General features: G+C 50.5%; 8 non-coding genes and 3 pseudogenes across 8 annotated transcripts; all 11 read right to left on the bottom strand.

Annotated features, from left to right (window-relative positions):
* Positions 1 to 3,608: 3,608 nt before the first annotated feature.
* LOC141222089 (U2 spliceosomal RNA) lies at positions 3,609 to 3,686 on the bottom strand (annotated as a pseudogene).
* Positions 3,687 to 4,806: 1,120 nt separating this feature from the next.
* LOC141221960 (U2 spliceosomal RNA) lies at positions 4,807 to 4,997 on the bottom strand. Its single transcript, XR_012289873.1, has one exon. It is a non-coding gene; the product is annotated as a U2 spliceosomal RNA (small nuclear RNA).
* Positions 4,998 to 6,114: 1,117 nt separating this feature from the next.
* Positions 6,115 to 6,305, bottom strand: LOC141221958 (U2 spliceosomal RNA). Its single transcript, XR_012289872.1, has one exon. It is a non-coding gene; the product is annotated as a U2 spliceosomal RNA (small nuclear RNA).
* A 1,125-nt stretch (positions 6,306 to 7,430) lies between these two features.
* Positions 7,431 to 7,621, bottom strand: LOC141222031 (U2 spliceosomal RNA). The gene has a single exon (XR_012289941.1). It is a non-coding gene; the product is annotated as a U2 spliceosomal RNA (small nuclear RNA).
* Positions 7,622 to 8,745: 1,124 nt separating this feature from the next.
* LOC141221957 (U2 spliceosomal RNA) lies at positions 8,746 to 8,936 on the bottom strand. The gene has a single exon (XR_012289871.1). It is a non-coding gene; the product is annotated as a U2 spliceosomal RNA (small nuclear RNA).
* Positions 8,937 to 10,059: 1,123 nt separating this feature from the next.
* Positions 10,060 to 10,241, bottom strand: LOC141222039 (U2 spliceosomal RNA). The gene has a single exon (XR_012289949.1). It is a non-coding gene; the product is annotated as a U2 spliceosomal RNA (small nuclear RNA).
* Positions 10,242 to 10,765: 524 nt separating this feature from the next.
* Positions 10,766 to 10,934, bottom strand: LOC141222075 (U2 spliceosomal RNA; annotated as a pseudogene).
* Positions 10,935 to 12,055: 1,121 nt separating this feature from the next.
* LOC141222051 (U2 spliceosomal RNA) lies at positions 12,056 to 12,250 on the bottom strand. Its single transcript, XR_012289957.1, has one exon. It is a non-coding gene; the product is annotated as a U2 spliceosomal RNA (small nuclear RNA).
* Positions 12,251 to 17,815: 5,565 nt separating this feature from the next.
* LOC141222088 (U2 spliceosomal RNA) lies at positions 17,816 to 17,893 on the bottom strand (annotated as a pseudogene).
* A 1,121-nt stretch (positions 17,894 to 19,014) lies between these two features.
* LOC141221955 (U2 spliceosomal RNA) lies at positions 19,015 to 19,205 on the bottom strand. The gene has a single exon (XR_012289869.1). It is a non-coding gene; the product is annotated as a U2 spliceosomal RNA (small nuclear RNA).
* A 1,120-nt stretch (positions 19,206 to 20,325) lies between these two features.
* On the bottom strand, positions 20,326 to 20,516 carry LOC141221954 (U2 spliceosomal RNA). The gene has a single exon (XR_012289868.1). It is a non-coding gene; the product is annotated as a U2 spliceosomal RNA (small nuclear RNA).
* Positions 20,517 to 20,611: the final 95 nt, after the last annotated feature.

Raw genomic sequence — 20,611 nt, 5'->3', positions numbered from 1 at the left:
TCTGCGATGCGACGTCCAGGGATGCCGCAGGTCTGGTCCGGGTGGATGATCCGTCCGATGACCGTCTTAAGTCGTGTCGCCATCGTCTTGGCCAGGATCTTGTAGTCCACGTTGAGCAGAGTGATGGGACGCCAATTCCTCAGGTCGCACCTCTCTCCCTTCCGCTTGTACAGGATCGTGACCATTCCTTCCCTCAAAGATGGAGGCATTCTACCCTCCACCACCATCTCCTCGTACAGGTCCAACAGGTCCGGACAGATGAGGTCTCCCAGCGCTACATAGAGCTCCGCTGGAAGACCATCACTGCCCGGGGTCCTGCCGGTCCTAAAGGATTTAGCGGCAGAGAGCAATTCGCCCACCATCAGAGGTTTGTCCAAGGCTGCCGTGCCTGCAGGATCAAGATGGTTAGTGATACCTGACAGGAACTTATCAGCAGCGTCGGGGTCGGTAGTCTTATGGGAGTAGAGTTCGCTGTAGAAGTCGCTGACGACCCTCATCACGTCCTCCTTCCCACGTCGCATGTTTCCGCTCTCGTCTCGCAGCTCGTTCAGGGGCGTGTGACCGGCATGAAGTTTCCTGAAAAAGAATGAGTTACATTTCTCACCCTTCTCCAGATTCTCCACTTTGGAACGGAAGACGATTCGCTTGGACTCCTCCTCAAAGTGCCTTTTCAGGCTCTTCTTGGTCTCCTCCAGCTCCTCCCTCACGTCCCAGCCGCAGTGAAGAAGGTCCTGCAGCGACCGCAGCTCGCGCTGCAGCCCTCTGAAGTCCCTCCTCTTCTCACACGCCTGTTGTCGACCCTTGGCCTGAAAGAAACAGCGAAACTCAACTTTAACATATTCCCACCAATCAGAGACTGTTTGGAAGCTACCCTTGTAGGACTGCCACATTGCGTAGGCTGCTCTCAGCTCCTCCACGACTTCATCCTGAGCCAGCAGAGCACAATTCAGCTTCCAGGAGCCGGGGCCGGACGGAAAACCGTCGCCGAGGACACCTTGTAAGTGAATGGCTCTGTGGTCGGAGAAGAAGCAGGGGACCATCGAGTGCCTACTCTGCCTGACTGCCCGAGAGGTGAACACAAAGTCAATCCTGGAGCGGAGTGAGCCATCGGGTCGGCTCCACGAATAGTTCGTGGAGCCTCTCCCCATGGAGCCCACCACGTCCTGAAGAGAGGCCTCGGTTACCATCTCGATGAGCAGCTTGGACGTGATGTCCAACTTGGCAGATGTGCCAGAACTACGACCATCCTCCTCGATGGGGCAGTTGAAATCCCCGGCCATCACTAAGGTCCTGGTGGTGGCAAGCTGAAGCCGCAGGGTCTGGAAAAGCTCCAAACGCTCATTCTTCAGTGGGGACGCATACACGTTGATGAACCTGACAGGTTCTCCTGCCCAGTTGCCATCTACAACAAGAGCCCTGCCGCAGATGAGCTCCTGGACGGACTCAAGCGTGAATGCGCCCCCCCTGATCAGAATTGCGACCCCCGCAGACTTGCAGTCACCCCCACCGGACCAGTAGGATGGACCGTGGGACCACTCCCTGGCCAGATGTTTGAAGGACCTAGAGGAGGGAAGGGAACATTCCTGCAACATATAAACATCACACAACTGGGAAGTAAGGAAGGCATAAATAGTCTGACGTCTGAACTTGTCCTTGATGCTCCTGACATTAATGGAAAATAAGTTAATATTAGCCATCATGTAGGGAAAAAAGAAAAAGTTAGCGCAGGCAATACACCTTAGTTACCACTCCGGTCGGGTGGTCCCTCGTCGGTGTTGACTGCTGGTGACGGGATCACCAGCAGGCCCTCTTCCTCCATCTGGTCAAGCAGCGCGGCCTCGATCTCGGCGACCACCAGTTCCTCCTCTTCTGGCTCGGCCACCAGGGTCTCAACCATGTGCTCCATCTCTTCTGGCTCAGGGAGGGTATCCTCCTTTTCGCCTACGAAATCCAGAATCTTCTTTTTGGAGGATTCAGTAGCAGGGCTGTCCTCCACCTTCCTCTTTCCCCGGGTTGGAACTGGGGAGACAAGAAGGGGAAAATCCTCCTCGGAATAGATAGCGGCGGGTGGAGGAAAGGTTAATTCCACCGCTACCATGGTCTGGGGAGGGAGAGTGGCTGCCGGGGCAGGGGAAAGGACACCTGCTGAGGAGTAGGGGAAGGAGGAAGAGGAAGTGGAATCCTCAGCAGGGGTGGCCGGGGTGGGGGGGGATTGGACGGGGGTGGCAGGGGGAGGGATCGAGAGAGGGGTGACAGAACTCTTACCCTCCTTTGACTTTTTCTTCTGCTTCGGAGCTGTTGGGACCGTCGCTGGTGCTTTGGCCACCGACTCCTTGACCGCTTTGGCCTTGGTCGTCTCGGCCTTGGCCGCTGGGGCCTTGGTCGTCGCGTCCTTGACCTTCACAGGCCTGGTTGTCGGGGCCTTGTCCTCCGGAGCTGGGGTCGTCGCAACCACCGATGCCCAGGATCTCTCACGCTTGGGGCAATCCTTGTATAGATGAGCCGCCAGCCCACACAGGTTGCAGGACGTCTTCTTCGGGCAGTCCTTCGAGCTGTGTCCCGTCACTCGACAAATCCTGCAGGCATCCTCCTTGCAGTCCTTCATCTCGTGGCCGTTCTTGCCGCATCTCCTGCAGTTCCGCGGCATGTCCGGGTAATAGATGAGGCCGTAGGAGTTGCCCAGGGAGAATGTCGGGGGCAGGTGCCGAAGTCCGTCTGAGTACGCCAGGACCCTGTGAAGTCTAACGGTCACCGACCACTTACCTGTCCAGAAGCCGAGTCCATTCAGGATGTGAGAGGGTTCCTTCACAACCAAACAGAAGCGTCTCAGGAAGGTACAGATGTCTTGGCCTGGGGTGTGCGGGTTGCGCATGGAGACCGTGATCCTCCTTTCGTCCCTCTGGATAGGGCAGCTACCTGTAAAGGCAAAGAAAGAATTATCCGGTCCTTTTGCGCTTACCATTTCCCAGAACCTCCTGCAGGTGTTCACAGTGGCGAAGGTGACGAAGAAGATCCCCGTCAAGAAGGTCTGGATGCTGAGGGTGTCCGACCTGGAGAAGCCTCGATCCAGCAGCATCTTCTGGCAGAACACGTCCGAGGACATGTCCGGCACCCTCCCATCCACTTCCTTCAGCTTCAGGGCCACCGTCTGCCGCATCCATGGCTCCAGGGCTGGAGCTTCGTGGCGGGGCTTCTGGGGTCCCTTCTGCTGGCCAGTCGTGGAGGCAGAGTCCTTGGGGTCAGAATCGGCTCCTGGCTGGGCCCTCCTGGCTGTCCCCTGCTCCAGGCTCTTCTTTTCAGCCTTCCTCGCAGCGCTTGCCATGGCTTTCCTCCTGCAGTTACTTCTTGGAGCTGGATCTGGAACTCTTCCCGGAATGGGTGGAGCTATGCAGATTCTTCTCCCGTCGTGTTCTGGACAAATTCCCCGAAAGGTCTTTGTCTCGATGATTTTCTTCCTCGAAGATTCCACAGGACAGCCCGATTCTTCTCCGAGTCTTCGTCTTCTTCTGGATTCTTTAGAGCTTCTTCCTCCCACCGATATCCGCCTTCCTTCTCCGATGTCAGCTGGGCTCCGAAGCTCTTCTCCTTCCGAGTTCGATCGCTCTCGTCAAGTGTAGATCGTAGCTCTTGTGTTCTTAAAAGAACAGATACTACACTTGATGTTAGCCAAAAGGCCGAGAAGCGATAACCAGAATTGGTTTCCGACTACGGTGCCACCCAAGGATTCTGAAAAGTCCATTTGTGGAGATGGCCACCTGGACTCCCGTTAAGAAGACATGCTGTCAACCTCTAGATCCCTCACATGCCTGCACTTTTCGGCTTGCTGCTGCTGCAATCCACGCGTTTTAGATCTGCATAACTCCACCTCTTTTAGCACAGTACCCTCAACCCCCGGCTGTTCCCACCCGCCTCAACACCGTTGGAAGGGAGGAGAACCAATTAAGGCGGGGGGGGGGTGGAATGAGCAGCTGTCTACCCTTAGCAGGAGGGTTGCTGATTAATTACCTCTCCTGCTGCTGCTGCTGCTGGCTGTCCAGCAGCAGACTGAAGGTGGCTGCTGCTGTGCGCAGGTATATAAAGGCTCAGAGCCTATTATGACACGCGCAGCCAGCGTTCCATTGCCACATTCCGTCTACTGCAGGCGGGATACCTGGATGGCTGAATGTCACTGAGAAGCTCACAGAGACCGCCATAAGCAACAGTTTAAAAGAATGCCACAGACTAATCAACCAAACTTTTTGGGTTGGTTTCTCTTTTATAGTCTGCAGGCATTAAATGAAAGAAGTCAGTGTTCCAGCAGAGGGAGACAACGTTTCAGAAAAGGCATTGTAGCAAACCAAAAAAGAAATTTTAAGCGCAGCAGAGTAACCAGCTCACATACCTGTTAGCTCAGGTGAGTTTAAAAGGCTGCTGTTGATAACAAGGGCATTTGCTAAATAGATGGTGTGTGTGCAACAATATACTGAAAGGTCAATTATATTGTGCAGCTTATCTCACCACCTGTAGTTATTTAGGTGAAAGCTCCAAAATGCTTGCCTAATATGTCTGTTTATCCAAAAGGAAGTATAGAGGGAGAGCTAGATAGATAGCATTGCATTACATTACATTACATGGCAATGCAATGCACAGTTGCTGAAGTTGAACCAAAATGAGCTTGTCATCTGGCTTCTGCAACTTTTAACATGAAAAATCCAATGAGGAGAAGAAAAGCAAAGCCAAAGAGTCCATCCCAAAATCCGACAAACAAGCAAAATGAACAAAAAGCATTGAATTCAATTCTTTCTGATTTTAGAAACTGCATTAAAGAAGGGGTGCACCGGTCCTGGAGATACTGCAATACCAGGTCAATGCGTGGAGTGGACAGAGCAAGCTCTTTTTCCATCTCCCTGTTCTAAAAATCCATTTAATATATGGTCCCCAGATAGGGGACGTATCAGATATTAAACTGATAAGAACAGATACTACACTTGATCTTAGCCAAAAGGCCGAGAAGCGATAACCAGAATTGGTTTCCGACTACGGTGCCACCCAAGGATTCTGAAAAGTCCATTTGTGGAGATGGCCACCTGGACTCCCGTTAAGAAGACATGCTGTCAACCTCTAGATCCCTCACATGCCTGCACTTTTCGGCTTGCTGCTGCTGCAATCCACGCGTTTTAGATCTGCATAACTCCACCTCTTTTAGCACAGTACCCTCAACCCCCGGCTGTTCCCACCCGCCTCAACACCGTTGGAAGGGAGGAGAACCAATTAAGGCGGGGGGGGGTGGAACGAGCAGCTGTCTACCCTTAGCAGGAGGGTTGCTGATTAATTACCTCTCCTGCTGCTGCTGCTGCTGGCTGTCCAGCAGCAGACTGAAGGTGGCTGCTGCTGTGCGCAGGTATATAAAGGCTCAGAGCCTATTATGACACGCGCAGCCAGCGTTCCATTGCCACATTCCGTCTACTGCAGGCGGGATACCTGGATGGCTGAATGTCACTGAGAAGCTCACAGAGACCGCCATAAGCAACAGTTTAAAAGAATGCCACAGACTAATCAACCAAATTTTTTGGGTTGGTTTCTCTTTTATAGTCTGCAGGCATTAAATGAAAGAAGTCAGTGTTCCAGCAGAGGGAGACAACGTTTCAGAAAAGGCATTGTAGCAAACCAAAAAAGAAATTTTAAGCGCAGCAGAGTAACCAGCTCACATACCTGTTAGCTCAGGTGAGTTTAAAAGGCTGCTGTTGATAACGGGCATTTGCTAAATAGATGGTGTGTGTGCAACAATATACTGAAAGGTCAATTATATTGTGCAGCTTATCTCACCACCTGTAGTTATTTAGGTGAAAGCTCCAAAATGCTTGCCTAATATGTCTGTTTATCCAAAAGGAAGTATAGAGGGAGAGCTAGATAGATAGCATTGCATTACATTACATTACATGGCAATGCAATGCACAGTTGCTGAAGTTGAACCAAAATGAGCTTGTCATCTGGCTTCTGCAACTTTTAACATGAAAAATCCAATGAGGAGAAGAAAAGCAAAGCCAAAGAGTCCATCCCAAAATCCGACAAACAAGCAAAATGAACAAAAAGCATTGAATTCAATTCTTTCTGATTTTAGAAACTGCATTAAAGAAGGGGTGCACCGGTCCTGGAGATACTGCAATACCAGGTCAATGCGTGGAGTGGACAGAGCAAGCTCTTTTTCCATCTCCCTGTTCTAAAAATCCATTTAATATATGGTCCCCAGATAGGGGACGTATCAGATATTAAACTGATAAGAACAGATACTACACTTGATCTTAGCCAAAAGGCCGAGAAGCGATAACCAGAATTCGTTTCCGACTACGGTGCCACCCAAGGATTCTGAAAAGTCCATTTGTGGAGATGGCCACCTGGACTCCCGTTAAGAAGACATGCTGTCAATCTCTAGATCCCTCACATGCCTTCACCTACTCGGCTTGATGCTGCTGCAATCCACGCGTTTTAGATCTGCATAACTCCACCTCTTTTAGCACAGTACCCTCAACCCCCGGCTGTTCCCACCCGCCTCAACACCGTTGGAAGGGAGGAGAACCAATTAAGGCGGGGGGGGGGGGGGTGGAACGAGCAGCTGTCTACCCTTAGCAGGAGGGTTGCTGATTAATTACCTCTCCTGCTGCTGCTGCTGCTGGCTGTCCAGCAGCAGACTGAAGGTGGCTGCTGCTGTGCGCAGGTATATAAAGGCTCAGAGCCTATTATGACACGCGCAGCCAGCGTTCCATTGCCACATTCCGTCTACTGCAGGCGGGATACCTGGATGGCTGAATGTCACTGAGAAGCTCACAGAGACCGCCATAAGCAACAGTTTAAAAGAATGCCACAGACTAATCAACCAAACTTTTTGGGTTGGTTTCTCTTTTATAGTCTGCAGGCATTAAATGAAAGAAGTCAGTGTTCCAGCAGAGGGAGACAACGTTTCAGAAAAGGCATTGTAGCAAACCAAAAAAGAAATTTTAAGCGCAGCAGAGTAACCAGCTCACATACCTGTTAGCTCAGGTGAGTTTAAAAGGCTGCTGTTGATAACAAGGGCATTTGCTAAATAGATGGTGTGTGTGCAACAATATACTGAAAGGTCAATTATATTGTGCAGCTTATCTCACCACCTGTAGTTATTTAGGTGAAAGCTCCAAAATGCTTGCCTAATATGTCTGTTTATCCAAAAGGAAGTATAGAGGGAGAGCTAGATAGATAGCATTGCATTACATTACATTAAATGGCAATGCAATGCACAGTTGCTGAAGTTGAACCAAAATGAGCTTGTCATCTGGCTTCTGCAACTTTTAACATGAAAAATCCAATGAGGAGAAGAAAAGCAAAGCCAAAGAGTCCATCCCAAAATCCGACAAACAAGCAAAATGAACAAAAAGCATTGAATTCAATTCTTTCTGATTTTAGAAACTGCATTAAAGAAGGGGTGCACCGGTCCTGGAGATACTGCAATACCAGGTCAATGCGTGGAGTGGACAGAGCAAGCTCATTTTCCATCTCACTGTTCTAAAAATCCATTTAATATATGGTCCCCAGATAGGGGACGTATCAGATATTAAACTGATAAGAACAGATACTACACTTGATCTTAGCCAAAAGGCCGAGAAGCGATAACCAGAATTGGTTTCCGACTACGGTGCCACCCAAGGATTCTGAAAAGTCCATTTGTGGAGATGGCCACCTGGACTCCCGTTAAGAAGACATGCTGTCAACCTCTAGATCCCTCACATGCCTGCACTTTTCGGCTTGCTGCTGCTGCAATCCACGCGTTTTAGATCTGCATAACTCCACCTCTTTTAGCACAGTACCCTCAACCCCCGGCTGTTCCCACCCGCCTCAACACCGTTGGAAGGGAGGAGAACCAATTAAGGCGGGGGGGGGGGTGGAACGAGCAGCTGTCTACCCTTAGCAGGAGGGTTGCTGATTAATTACCTCTCCTGCTGCTGCTGCTGCTGCTGGCTGTCCAGCAGCAGACTGAAGGTGGCTGCTGCTGTGCGCAGGTATATAAAGGCTCAGAGCCTATTATGACACGCGCAGCCAGCGTTCCATTGCCACATTCCGTCTACTGCAGGCGGGATACCTGGATGGCTGAATGTCACTGAGAAGCTCACAGAGACCGCCATAAGCAACAGTTTAAAAGAATGCCACAGACTAATCAACCAAACTTTTTGGGTTGGTTTCTCTTTTATAGTCTGCAGGCATTAAATGAAAGAAGTCAGTGTTCCAGCAGAGGGAGACAACGTTTCAGAAAAGGCATTGTAGCAAACCAAAAAAGAAATTTTAAGCGCAGCAGAGTAACCAGCTCACATACCTGTTAGCTCAGGTGAGTTTAAAAGGCTGCTGTTGATAACAAGGGCATTTGCTAAATAGATGGTGTGTGTGCAACAATATACTGAAAGGTCAATTATATTGTGCAGCTTATCTCACCACCTGTAGTTATTTAGGTGAAAGCTCCAAAATGCTTGCCTAATATGTCTGTTTATCCAAAAGGAAGTATAGAGGGAGAGCTAGATAGATAGCATTGCATTACATTACATTACATGGCAATGCAATGCACAGTTGCTGAAGTTGAACCAAAATGAGCTTGTCATCTGGCTTCTGCAACTTTTAACATGAAAAATCCAATGAGGAGAAGAAAAGCAAAGCCAAAGAGTCCATCCCAAAATCCGACAAACAAGCAAAATGAACAAAAAGCATTGAATTCAATTCTTTCTGATTTTAGAAACTGCATTAAAGAAGGGGTGCACCGGTCCTGGAGATACTGCAATACCAGGTCAATGCGTGGAGTGGACAGAGCAAGCTCTTTTTCCATCTCCCTGTTCTAAAAATCCATTTAATATATGGTCCCCAGATAGGGGACGTATCAGATATTAAACTGATAAGAACAGATACTACACTTGATCTTAGCCAAAAGGCCGAGAAGCGATAACCAGAATTGGTTTCCGACTACGGTGCCACCCAAGGATTCTGAAAAGTCCATTTGTGGAGATGGCCACCTGGACTCCCGTTAAGAAGACATGCTGTCAACCTCTAGATCCCTCACATGCCTGCACTTTTCGGCTTGCTGCTGCTGCAATCCACGCGTTTTAGATCTGCATAACTCCACCTCTTTTAGCACAGTACCCTCAACCCCCGGCTGTTCCCACCCGCCTCAACACCGTTGGAAGGGAGGAGAACCAATTAAGGCGGGGGGGGGGTGGAACGAGCAGCTGTCTACCCTTAGCAGGAGGGTTGCTGATTAATTACCTCTCCTGCTGCTGCTGCTGCTGCTGGCTGTCCAGCAGCAGACTGAAGGTGGCTGCTGCTGTGCGCAGGTATATAAAGGCTCAGAGCCTATTATGACACGCGCAGCCAGCGTTCCATTGCCACATTCCGTCTACTGCAGGCGGGATACCTGGATGGCTGAATGTCACTGAGAAGCTCACAGAGACCGCCATAAGCAACAGTTTAAAAGAATGCCACAGACTAATCAACCAAACTTTTTGGGTTGGTTTCTCTTTTATAGTCTGCAGGCATTAAATGAAAGAAGTCAGTGTTCCAGCAGAGGGAGACAACGTTTCAGAAAAGGCATTGTAGCAAACCAAAAAAGAAATTTTAAGCACAGCAGAGTAACCAGCTCACATACCTGTTAGCTCAGGTGAGTTTAAAAGGCTGCTGTTGATAACAAGGGCATTTGCTAAATAGATGGTGTGTGTGCAACAATATACTGAAAGGTCAATTATATTGTGCAGCTTATCTCACCACCTGTAGTTATTTAGGTGAAAGCTCCAAAATGCTTGCCTAATATGTCTGTTTATCCAAAAGGAAGTATAGAGGGAGAGCTAGATAGATAGCATTGCATTACATTACATTACATGGCAATGCAATGCACAGTTGCTGAAGTTGAACCAAAATGAGCTTGTCATCTGGCTTCTGCAAATTTTAACATGAAAAATCCAATGAGGAGAAGAAAAGCAAAGCCAAAGAGTCCATCCCAAAATCCGACAAACAAGCAAAATGAACAAAAAGCATTGAATTCAATTCTTTCTGATTTTAGAAACTGCATTAAAGAAGGGGTGCACCGGTCCTGGAGATACTGCAATACCAGGTCAATGCGTGGAGTGGACAGAGCAAGCTCTTTTTCCATCTCCCTGTTCTAAAAATCCATTTAATATATGGTCCCCAGATAGGGGACGTATCAGATATTAAACTGATAAGAACAGATTTTTTGATTGAAGCTGCATCCAAGGCACTGAAAAATGTGACCGAAGTCACACCAAAACAGCGCACGAGGCGAGGATTCATGTGGACCCTTCCCGGAGGAGAGGGTCCCCAATAAACCATCCCCATCCCTCCGAGCCAGAAGGCCACAGCGAGGGTCAGGGATCTCCGATGCTCTCCCTAGCCGAAGCCGGAGAAGAGCCGTTTTCGTGCTCCCAGCTTCCATCTAGGCTGCCACCCTAGTGGAGCTGGAGCCTGTGTTGGTTTCTCAGCCCAAAGCTGACCGGACCTCCGACCGGGTTTATAAAAATTCCCCTTCCTAGCCCGGAGGCCAGGAATAGGGGGGGTTGCTCAGAAAGTATGATTGGCAAAGGTGCGGCGTGCTACGAAGCCAAGTCTTTCTGGGGTTCCCAGTCCCAGTAAGCTTGGACTCCCACCAGGGCGCCTACTCCTGGGGCACATTGCTCCAAAGCCCTCACACTTACCCAGCCTAGTGACTTCGATCCTGGAGGGCCATGTTTTCCATTAGATAACTCTATGAGCCACCTGGCGTACTAACAAGTGCACCAAACCAGTGTGTAATATGCATCAATTTACTAGGGCAGCCCAAGGACAAAACTGCCTTTTCAAAAGATACTACACTTGATCTTAGCCAAAAGGCCGAGAAGCGATACTGATAAGAACAGATACTACACTTGATCTTAGCCAAAAGGCCGAGAAGCGATAACCAGAATTGGTTTCCGACTACGGTGCCACCCAAGGATTCTGAAAAGTCCATTTGTGGAGAAGGCCACCTGGACTCCCGTTAAGAAGACATGCTGTCAACCTCTAGATCCCTCACATGCCTGCACTTTTCGGCTTGCTGCTGCTGCAATCCACGCGTTTTAGATCTGCATAACTCCACCTCTTTTAGCACAGTACCCTCAACCCCCGGCTGTTCCCACCCGCCTCAACACCGTTGGAAGGGAGGAGAACCAATTAAGGCGGGGGGGGGGGTGGAACGAGCAGCTGTCTACCCTTAGCAGGAGGGTTGCTGATTAATTACCTCTCCTGCTGCTGCTGCTGCTGGCTGTCCAGCAGCAGACTGAAGGTGGCTGCTGCTGTGCGCAGGTATATAAAGGCTCAGAGCCTATTATGACACGCGCAGCCAGCGTTCCATTGCCACATTCCGTCTACTGCAGGCGGGATACCTGGATGGCTGAATGTCACTGAGAAGCTCACAGAGACCGCCATAAGCAACAGTTTAAAAGAATGCCACAGACTAATCAACCAAACTTTTTGGGTTGGTTTCTCTTTTATAGTCTGCAGGCATTAAATGAAAGAAGTCAGTGTTCCAGCAGAGGGAGACAACGTTTCAGAAAAGGCATTGTAGCAAACCAAAAAAGAAATTTTAAGCGCAGCAGAGTAACCAGCTCACATACCTGTTAGCTCAGGTGAGTTTAAAAGGCTGCTGTTGATAACAAGGGCATTTGCTAAATAGATGGTGTGTGTGCAACAATATACTGAAAGGTCAATTATATTGTGCAGCTTATCTCACCACCTGTAGTTATTTAGGTGAAAGCTCCAAAATGCTTGCCTAATATGTCTGTTTATCCAAAAGGAAGTATAGAGGGAGAGCTAGATAGATAGCATTGCATTACATTACATTACATGGCAATGCAATGCACAGTTGCTGAAGTTGAACCAAAATGAGCTTGTCATCTGGCTTCTGCAACTTTTAACATGAAAAATCCAATGAGGAGAAGAAAAGCAAAGCCAAAGAGTCCATCCCAAAATCCGACAAACAAGCAAAATGAACAAAAAGCATTGAATTCAATTCTTTCTGATTTTAGAAACTGCATTAAAGAAGGGGTGCACCGGTCCTGGAGATACTGCAATACCAGGTCAATGCGTGGAGTGGACAGAGCAAGCTCTTTTTCCATCTCCCTGTTCTAAAAATCCATTTAATATATGGTCCCCAGATAGGGGACGTATCAGATATTAAACTGATAAGAACAGATTTTTTTTGATTGAATATATCTTTTATTAGCACAAAAAATAAGTTAACAGACAGTGTACAGTGCCGCAGCCCAGTACACACAGAATTCTACATCATATTTACATAGCATGAGGATACGACGCACTAACTAGACACATCACACCCCTATGCTACACAAAACACTCAATCTGAAAGAAAAAGCATGTCAATCAATACAGTACGACGAATCGTGATTAGGGATGGGGATTGGGAAAAAGGGGATGGGGAGGGGAAAATCACAGGCCCGAAGCTTTATTGAAAGACAAGACACATAAGGGGAGAGGGGGAGGAGGGGTTTAGTCCTCATCCTCGTCCTCCGGACCGTCCACGATGGAATAGTCTCTGAGCAGGCTGTGGATCAGCCTGCGGCAGTCCTGGATGGACATCCTCTCCCTCCTCAAGATGAGCCGGTTCCTGGCGACCCAAACGGCATCCTTGAAGCAGTTCATAAGGCGCCAAGCCTCCTGGATGGCTCCGACGGTATGAACCCCAGGGAAGAGTCCGTAAAGCACAGAATGGTGCGATAGGCTCGCCCTGGGGACAGAGTTCCTCAGGTCGTCCTCAAGGGCAGTCAACAGGCGCTGTGCAAATCCGCAGTCCCAAAAAGTGTGCAAAGATGTTTCCTCCACGAAGGGGCACCTTGGACAGTACCGGGTCTTGCACAGGTTCCGGGCATGCATGAATGACCGGACGGGCAGTCCGCCCTGAATCGCCATCCACGACAAGTCCTTGTGCCCGTTGGTCAGCCTGTCAGACGACACATTTGTCCACACAGTCTCCAGCGTGTCCTGGTGAAGTCCTGTGATGTTCTCCACGTCATCCTTGGCTCTGATGAGCTTGTGGATAGTTTTGGGCTTCCACAAGTCGGGCTTGAGTCCCTCCAGTTGATGTTCCCCCACAAATCGAACGACGTCTCCGTAGAACCATGGCGTCGTCCAGTTGTAGGGGAAGGAGCTGTCCCACTTGTCCCAGCCGAGTCGCCTCCAAAGAGGAAGCAGGAAGAAGCGAGACATGGACCTGCCCGCGGAGCCATTCTTGACTTGCAAAGTCCGGCGGACACAATCACACACAAAAGAGGATCGCAGGAGGGTGGGGATATCTGGAACGCCCTTCCCACCCTTGCGAGGCTCCTTGTACATGACGGCCCGCCTGACTCTGTCCATCTTGGATCCCCAGACAAAGTGAAACACTGTCCTGGTAATGGCCCTGCACACAGTGACGTGTGGGGGCCAGGCCTGCGCCGTGTACTGCAAGACGGGCAGGACCTCATTACGCAGGACGAGTGCCTTACCCTCACAAGTGAGGTGTCTGAGGCTCCAGAGTCCGATCCGTTGCTTCACTTTGGCCAAGCGTTCTTGCCAGGACTTGAGGGCCGCTCCTTCCTTCCCGAACCAGACTCCCAGCACCTTGAGGAAATCCGGTTGAATGTTGAAGGGGAAGGGGGCGGAGGAGGCCGGCTGCCAATCCCCGAAGAGCATGGCTTCCGACTTCCTGCAGTTGACTTTGGCCCCTGAAGCCCGGCCGAACCTCTCACACGTCTGGACGAGGGCGTCGACTGAACCACGATCAGCGCAGAAGACGGTGACGTCGTCCATGTAGAGCGAGCACTTGACCTCGTGTCGTCCCGGACCCGGTGCGGTGATCCCTCTGATCTCTCCATTCTGCCGGATAGCCTCTGCGAAGAGTTCTATAACACAAACAAAAAGAAGAGGTGATAGAGGGCAGCCTTGTCTGACCCCAGAGAGGACAGGGAAGGGGTCAGTCTTCCAGCCGTTCACCAACACCGAGCTGTGGATATCAAAATACATCAGACGGACATACGAACAAAACATGTTACCCAAACCTAACCGGTGCAGAGCTCGGCCCATGAACTCGTGGGAAACCCGGTCGAAGGCCTTCTCCTGATCCAAGGAGACCAGGGCCGCGTGTGCGCGGCGGACCTTTGATGTACTCGACCGTGTCCCGCACGAGAGCGAGGCTGTCTGCGATGCGACGTCCAGGGATGCCGCAGGTCTGGTCCGGGTGGATGATCCGTCCGATGACCGTCTTAAGTCGTGTCGCCATCGTCTTGGCCAGGATCTTGTAGTCCACGTTGAGCAGAGTGATGGGACGCCAATTCCTCAGGTCGCACCTCTCTCCCTTCCGCTTGTACAGGATCGTGACCATTCCTTCCCTCAAAGATGGAGGCATTCTACCCTCCACCACCATCTCCTCGTACAGGTCCAACAGGTCCGGACAGATGAGGTCTCCCAGCGCTACATAGAGCTCCGCTGGAAGACCATCACTGCCCGGGGTCCTGCCGGTCCTAAAGGATTTAGCGGCAGAGAGCAATTCGCCCACCATCAGAGGTTTGTCCAAGGCTGCCGTGCCTGCAGGATCAAGATGGTTAGTGATACCTGACAGGAACTTATCAGCAGCGTCGGGGTCGGTAGTCTTGTGGGAGTAGAGTTCGCTGTAGAAGTCGCTGACGACCCTCATCACGTCCTCCTTCCCACGTCGCATGTTTCCGCTCTCGTCTCGCAGCTCGTTCAGGGGCGTGTGACCGGCATGAAGTTTCCTGAAAAAGAATGAGTTACATTTCTCACCCTTCTCCAGATTCTCCACTTTGGAACGGAAGACGATTCGCTTGGACTCCTCCTCAAAGTGCCTTTTCAGGCTCTTCTTGGTCTCCTCCAGCTCCTCCCTCACGTCCCAGCCGCAGTGAAGAAGGTCCTGCAGCGACCGCAGCTCGCGCTGCAGCCCTCTGAAGTCCCTCCTCTTCTCACACGCCTGTTGTCGACCCTTGGCCTGAAAGAAACAGCGAAACTCAACTTTAACATATTCCCACCAATCAGAGACTGTTTGGAAGCTACCCTTGTAGGACTGCCACATTGCGTAGGCTGCTCTCAGCTCCTCCACGACTTCATCCTGAGCCAGCAGAGCACAATTCAGCTTCCAGGAGCCGGGGCCGGACGGAAAACCGTCGCCGAGGACACCTTGTAAGTGAATGGCTCTGTGGTCGGAGAAGAAGCAGGGGACCATCGAGTGCCTACTCTGCCTGACTGCCCGAGAGGTGAACACAAAGTCAATCCTGGAGCGGAGTGAGCCATCGGGTCGGCTCCACGAATAGTTCGTGGAGCCTCTCCCCATGGAGCCCACCACGTCCTGAAGAGAGGCCTCGGTTACCATCTCGATGAGCAGCTTGGACGTGATGTCCAACTTGGCAGATGTGCCAGAACTACGACCATCCTCCTCGATGGGGCAGTTGAAATCCCCGGCCATCACTAAGGTCCTGGTGGTGGCAAGCTGAAGCCGCAGGGTCTGGAAAAGCTCCAAACGCTCATTCTTCAGTGGGGACGCATACACGTTGATGAACCTGACAGGTTCTCCTGCCCAGTTGCCATCTACAACAAGAGCCCTGCCGCAGATGAGCTCCTGGACGGACTCAAGCGTGAATGCGCCCCCCCTGATCAGAATTGCGACCCCCGCAGACTTGCAGTCACCCCCACCGGACCAGTAGGATGGACCGTGGGACCACTCCCTGGCCAGATGTTTGAAGGACCTAGAGGAGGGAAGGGAACATTCCTGCAACATATAAACATCACACAACTGGGAAGTAAGGAAGGCATAAATAGTCTGACGTCTGAACTTGTCCTTGATGCTCCTGACATTAATGGAAAATAAGTTAATATTAGCCATCATGTAGGGAAAAAAGAAAAAGTTAGCGCAGGCAATACACCTTAGTTACCACTCCGGTCGGGTGGTCCCTCGTCGGTGTTGACTGCTGGTGACGGGATCACCAGCAGGCCCTCTTCCTCCATCTGGTCAAGCAGCGCGGCCTCGATCTCGGCGACCACCAGTTCCTCCTCTTCTGGCTCGGCCACCAGGGTCTCAACCATGTGCTCCATCTCTTCTGGCTCAGGGAGGGTATCCTCCTTTTCGCCTACGAAATCCAGAATCTTCTTTTTGGAGGATTCAGTAGCAGGGCTGTCCTCCACCTTCCTCTTTCCCCGGGTTGGAACTGGGGAGACAAGAAGGGGAAAATCCTCCTCGGAATAGATAGCGGCGGGTGGAGGAAAGGTTAATTCCACCGCTACCATGGTCTGGGGAGGGAGAGTGGCTGCCGGGGCAGGGGAAAGGACACCTGCTGAGGAGTAGGGGAAGGAGGAAGAGGAAGTGGAATCCTCAGCAGGGGTGGCCGGGGTGGGGGGGGATTGGACGGGGGTGGCAGGGGGAGGGATCGAGAGAGGGGTGACAGAACTCTTACCCTCCTTTGACTTTTTCTTCTGCTTCGGAGCTGTTGGGACTGTCGCTGGGGCTTTGGCCACCGACTCCTTGACCGCTTTGGCCTTGGTCGTCTCGGCCTTGGCCGCTGGGGCCTTGGTCGTCGCGTCCTTGACCTTCACAGGCCTGGTCGTCGGGGCCTTGTCCTCCGGAGCTGGGGTCGTCGCAACCACCGATGCCCAGGATCTCTCACGCTTGGGGCAATCCTTGTATAGATGAGCCGCCAGCCCACACAGGTTGCAGGACGTCTTCTTCGGGCAGTCCTTCGAGCTGTGTCCCGTCACTCGACAAATCCTGCAGGCATCCTCCTTGCAGTCCTTCATCTCGTGGCCGTTCTTGCCGCATCTCCTGCAGTTCCGCGGCATGTCCGGGTAATAGATGAGGCCGTAGGAGTTGCCCAGGGAGAATGTCGGGGGCAGGTGCCGAAGTCCGTCTGAGTACGCCAGGACCCTGTGAAGTCTAACGGTCACCGACCACTTACCTGTCCAGAAGCCGAGTCCATTCAGGATGTGAGAGGGTTCCTTCACAACCAAACAGAAGCGTCTCAGGAAGGTACAGATGTCTTGGCCTGGGGTGTGCGGGTTGCGCATGGAGACCGTGATCCTCCTTTCGTCCCTCTGGATAGGGCAGCTACCTGTAAAGGCAGAGAAAGAATTATCCGGTCCTTTTGCGCTTACCATTTCCCAGAACCTCCTGCAGGTGTTCACAGTGGCGAAGGTGACGAAGAAGATCCCCGTCAAGAAGGTCTGGATGCTGAGGGTGTCCGACCTGGAGAAGCCTCGATCCAGCAGCATCTTCTGGCAGAACACGTCCGAGGACATGTCCGGCACCCTCCCATCCACTTCCTTCAGCTTCAGGGCCACCGTCTGCCGCATCCATGGCTCCAGGGCTGGAGCTTCGTGGCGGGGCTTCTGGGGTCCCTTCTGCTGGCCAGTCGCGGAGGCAGAGTCCTTGGGGTCAGAATCGGCTCCTGGCTGGGCCCTCCTGGCTGTCCATTGCTCCAGGCTCTTCTTTTCAGCCTTCCTCGCAGCGCTTGCCATGGCTTTCCTCCTGCAGTTACTTCTTGGAGCTGGATCTGGAACTCTTCCCGGAATGGGTGGAGCTATGCAGATTCTTCTCCCGTCGTGTTCTGGACAAATTCCCCGAAAGGTCTTTGTCTCGATGATTTTCTTCCTCGAAGATTCCACAGGACAGCCCGATTCTTCTCCGAGTCTTCGTCTTCTTCTGGATTCTTTAGAGCTTCTTCCTCCCACCGATATCCGCCTTCCTTCTCCGATGTCAGCTGGGCTCCGAAGCTCTTCTCCTTCCGAGTTCGATCGCTCTCGTCAAGTGTAGATCGTAGCTCTTGTGTTCTTAAAAGAACAGATACTACACTTGATGTTAGCCAAAAGGCCGAGAAGCGATAACCAGAATTGGTTTCCGACTACGGTGCCACCCAAGGATTCTGAAAAGTCCATTTGTGGAGATGGCCACCTGGACTCCCGTTAAGAAGACATGCTGTCAACCTCTAGATCCCTCACATGCCTGCACTTTTCGGCTTGCTGCTGCTGCAATCCACGCGTTTTAGATCTGCATAACTCCACCTCTTTTAGCACAGTACCCTCAACCCCCGGCTGTTCCCACCCGCCTCAACACCGTTGGAAGGGAGGAGAACCAATTAAGGCGGGGGGGGGGGTGGAACGAGCAGCTGTCTACCCTTAGCAGGAGGGTTGCTGATTAATTACCTCTCCTGCTGCTGCTGCTGCTGGCTGTCCAGCAGCAGACTGAAGGTGGCTGCTGCTGTGCGCAGGTATATAAAGGCTCAGAGCCTATTATGACACGCGCAGCCAGCGTTCCATTGCCACATTCCGTCTACTGCAGGCGGGATACCTGGATGGCTGAATGTCACTGAGAAGCTCACAGAGACCGCCATAAGCAACAGTTTAAAAGAATGCCACAGACAAATCAACCAAACTTTTTGGGTTGGTTTCTCTTTTATAGTCTGCAGGCATTAAATGAAAGAAGTCAGTGTTCCAGCAGAGGGAGACAACGTTTCAGAAAAGGCATTGTAGCAAACCAAAAAAGAAATTTTAAGCGCAGCAGAGTAACCAGCTCACATACCTGTTAGCTCAGGTGAGTTTAAAAGGCTGCTGTTGATAACAAGGGCATTTGCTAAATAGATGGTGTGTGTGCAACAATATACTGAAAGGTCAATTATATTGTGCAGCTTATCTCACCACCTGTAGTTATTTAGGTGAAAGCTCCAAAATGCTTGCCTAATATGTCTGTTTATCCAAAAGGAAGTATAGAGGGAGAGCTAGATAGATAGCATTGCATTACATTACATTACATGGCAATGCAATGCACAGTTGCTGAAGTTGAACCAAAATGAGCTTGTCATCTGGCTTCTGCAACTTTTAACATGAAAAATCCAATGAGGAGAAGAAAAGCAAAGCCAAAGAGTCCATCCCAAAATCCGACAAACAAGCAAAATGAACAAAAAGCATTGAATTCAATTCTTTCTGATTTTAGAAACTGCATTAAAGAAGGGGTGCACCGGTCCTGGAGATACTGCAATACCAGGTCAATGCGTGGAGTGGACAGAGCAAGCTCTTTTTCCATCTCCCTGTTCTAAAAATCCATTTAATATATGGTCCCCAGATAGGGGACGTATCAGATATTAAACTGATAAGAACAGATACTACACTTGATCTTAGCCAAAAGGCCGAGAAGCGATAACCAGAATTGGTTTCCGACTACGGTGCCACCCAAGGATTCTGAAAAGTCCATTTGTGGAGATGGCCACCTGGACTCCCGTTAAGAAGACATGCTGTCAACCTCTAGATCCCTCACATGCCTGCACTTTTCGGCTTGCTGCTGCTGCAATCCACGCGTTTTAGATCTGCATAACTCCACCTCTTTTAGCACAGTACCCTCAACCCCCGGCTGTTCCCACCCGCCTCAACACAGTTGGAAGGGAGGAGAACCAATTAAGGCGGGGGGGGGGTGGAACGAGCAGCTGTCTACCCTTAGCAGGAGGGTTGCTGATTAATTACCTCTCCTGCTGCTGCTGCTGCTGGCTGTCCAGCAGCAGACTGAAGGTGGCTGCTGCTGTGCGCAGGTATATAAAGGCTCAGAGCCTATTATGACACGCGCAGCCAGCGTTCCATTGCCACATTCCGTCTACTGCAGGCGGGATACCTGGATGGCTGAATGTCACTGAGAAGCTCACAGAGACCGCCATAAGCAACAGTTTAAAAGAATGCCACAGACTAATCAACCAAACTTTTTGGGTTGGTTTCTCTTTTATAGTCTGCAGGCATTAAATGAAAGAAGTCAGTGTTCCAGCAGAGGGAGACAACGTTTCAGAAAAGGCATTGTAGCAAACCAAAAAAGAAATTTTAAGCGCAGCAGAGTAACCAGCTCACATACCTGTTAGCTCAGGTGAGTTTAAAAGGCTGCTGTTGATAACAAGGGCATTTGCTAAATAGATGGTGTGTGTGCAACAATATACTGAAAGGTCAATTATTTTGTGCAGCTTATCTCACCACCTGTAGTTATTTAGGTGAAAGCTCCAAAATGCTTGCCTAATATGTCTGTTTATCCAAAAGGAAGTATAGAGGGAGAGCTAGATAGATAGCATTGCATTACATTACATTACATGGCAATGCAATGCACAGTTGCTGAAGTTGAACCAAAATGAGCTTGTCATCTGGCTTCTGCAACTTTTAACATGAAAAATCCAATGAGGAGAAGAAAAGCAAAGCCAAAGAGTCCATCCCAAAATCCGACAAACAAGCAAAATGAACAAAAAGCATTGAATTCAATTCTTTCTGATTTTAGAAACTGCATTAAAGAAGGGGTGCACCGGTCCTGGAGATACTGCAATACCAGGTCAATGCGTGGAGTGGACAGAGCAAGCTCTTTTTCCATCTCCCTGTTCTAAAAATCCATTTAATATATGGTCCCCAGATAGGGGACGTATCAGATATTAAACTGATAAGAACAGATACTACACTTGATCTTAGCCAAAAGGCCGAGAAGCGATAACCAGAATTGGTTTCCGACTACGGTGCCACCCAAGGATTCTGAAAAGTCCATTTGTGGAGATGGCCACCTGGACTCCCGTTAAGAAGACATGCT

Source organism: Phyllobates terribilis, unplaced genomic scaffold (genome assembly GCF_046119375.1).
Source record: "Phyllobates terribilis strain yellow unplaced genomic scaffold, ASM4611937v1 Scaffold_341__1_contigs__length_2033592, whole genome shotgun sequence".
Classification (NCBI taxonomy): Eukaryota; Metazoa; Chordata; class Amphibia; order Anura; family Dendrobatidae; genus Phyllobates; species Phyllobates terribilis.
Note: the sequence above shows the minus strand (reverse complement) of the source record. Positions and strands in the feature narration are given on the sequence as shown.